Source organism: Cephus cinctus, unplaced genomic scaffold, assembly GCF_000341935.2.
Source record: "Cephus cinctus unplaced genomic scaffold, Ccin1 Ccin1_scaffold0566, whole genome shotgun sequence".
Classification (NCBI taxonomy): Eukaryota; Metazoa; Arthropoda; class Insecta; order Hymenoptera; family Cephidae; genus Cephus; species Cephus cinctus.
Genome location: NW_014333218.1, coordinates 251,795 through 253,779, shown reverse-complemented (window position 1 = coordinate 253,779; position 1,985 = coordinate 251,795). Strand labels below are relative to the sequence as shown.

The following is a 1,985-nucleotide window of genomic DNA, read 5'->3' as shown; positions in this document are numbered from 1 at the left end:
GGGAGGAGGGACAGTGGGGGTAATTTATACCAAGGGTCGAAACTTTTCCTGGCCGAGACCCCAAAGGCGCAGATGGTTAATGCGCATACGTCGCGGTTCCGGGAAAATTGAGAGGGTCGTCCCCCCCCTGATACCAGATAAACTCGCACGCAATGCGAAATCGATAGTGCCGCGTATTACGCACTCGCCCCAATGTAAACGCTCGCTCGGTGTTTTTTCGTGTTCTCAATGAGCGACAGGTGGATTCGTTAGTTCAAGGGCCGGTTCTTTCGATTGGCGGCCGGGTCGAGGTCAGATTCGACTTTTTCGACGATTTTCGAAATTTGTAATCGGCGAACCGGCTCTACCGGTTCGTCACCTACCCGATGACGATTCGGTCTCGTTGACTGTGACGACTCGTGGGCACAGAGGTTGGTCGAGTCCTTAAAGCCTCGTGACCCAGATCGACGGCGACGGTTTCATCGCGACGGTCCGAGCGCCTGGCTGTTGTCGCAAAAATGACTTGACGGTCGCCGGGCGCGTTCTCATGTAAGGGAATCGATATTCGCAGGCGGGTCGATATCTGTCGGCAAGGCCGTGTCACGACCCTTCTACATTATTGATGCTCGGCAGACGCATTTATCACGGACGGCATTTACGTTCTGGGTTAGCGGGGCCACCTGACCAGGCGTCGCGACGCTTCTTTACCGGAAGCGTCTACGCGATCCAAGGACTTTAGCCTCGGTGGCCCCCACGGTAGCTTAACGATACGTAAGAGAGGGTGTATCCGAATAAAAATACAAAGGGTTGGAAATTTTGAAAAATCGTATTTCGATGGTTCATTTATTTCTATGATTCTTGTGGGATATTTTTTTTTTTTTTTTTTTTTTTAAATTCAGGTTCAACGACGCACCCTGGCACTCCCGTAACGCCCCTGTTCCTCCTAATCGGAAAAGTTTCAGGCTTTAAAAGAGGATCGAACATGGACGACCGATTTTACTAATTAACGGAGCCGCCGTTATCTACGTGAAAACAAGCCTTATCTACGTGCATGCTTGAAACCACCGTCAGAAGTTCCCTAGTCGTAATTCGTTTGCTCGTCGCGGAACTACGAGTTCTCGGTATTCGTGTACACCCGATGGATTCACGTGGAAAAGTTTTCACCGGTGGTCGGAAATAATGATAATGACGAGGTCGTGACCTTTTGTCGTTTCCGTTTTAAGGGATTACCCATTTCTAACCCTTTCGGAAATTTTTTTTCTCCGTACCGAGAGGAAGGCACGGGGACGGGTCACTTGCGTTCTTTTTTAATTTCGCGAATAACCCGGCGGACGGGGACTCGTCATTGGCTGACGGTGACGTTCTTGGCTGATGTCACGAGGAAAGGTGGAGTCCGCTGTTTGTGCGGCCGTCGATACAAATATTACTTTAGCCTCACGAAATTTGTATCAGCCACTTCGACGCTTGTTTACCCCGAATTACGTGGAGCGAGGAAAGGATTGGGTTTTTTTTTTCTTTTTTTCTTTTTTTTTTTTCGTTACACCTTTACTAGGTTTTTACTCATTTCTTAATTTCCAAAACAGACTCGTTTGCCCCTCTTCGTCTGCCAGTAGCAACCGATACCCATTAGCGCCCTGTGCCGTACTATACAGATCTGTGCTTTAGTTTGGTCCATAGCTGGTTCTCTGTTTCCGGTACTCCGGGTCTAAGAGCGAGAGTATGGATCGTCAGTAGGGTCATCATCTTGAAGGATCCTCGACGGTATCGACCCCCCGCCGCCCCAGGGTATACTCTCTGGCACTCTGGCGATTCCTACGGGCCGTCTCGAGAGGGACGCGCGTGTAGCACAAAGGAGCCGCGCACGCAGAGATTGATAAGGTCGATCCGAATGCGTTATTAGGTGACCGTAAACGGGTTGGACCGGAGTTGACCGAGCTGGGTGATAAGAGGGAATCGAGTGGATAGGAAGACGCGGGTGATAAAAAAAAAAAAAAAAAAAAAAAAAA

General features: G+C 49.5%; 1 protein-coding gene across 5 annotated transcripts in view; it reads right to left on the bottom strand.

Moving 5' to 3' along the window:
- LOC107268596 (potassium voltage-gated channel subfamily KQT member 1) overlaps window positions 1-1,985 on the bottom strand; it is a 28,018-nt gene that overhangs the window by 13,954 nt on the left and 12,079 nt on the right. The window lies entirely within an intron of this gene.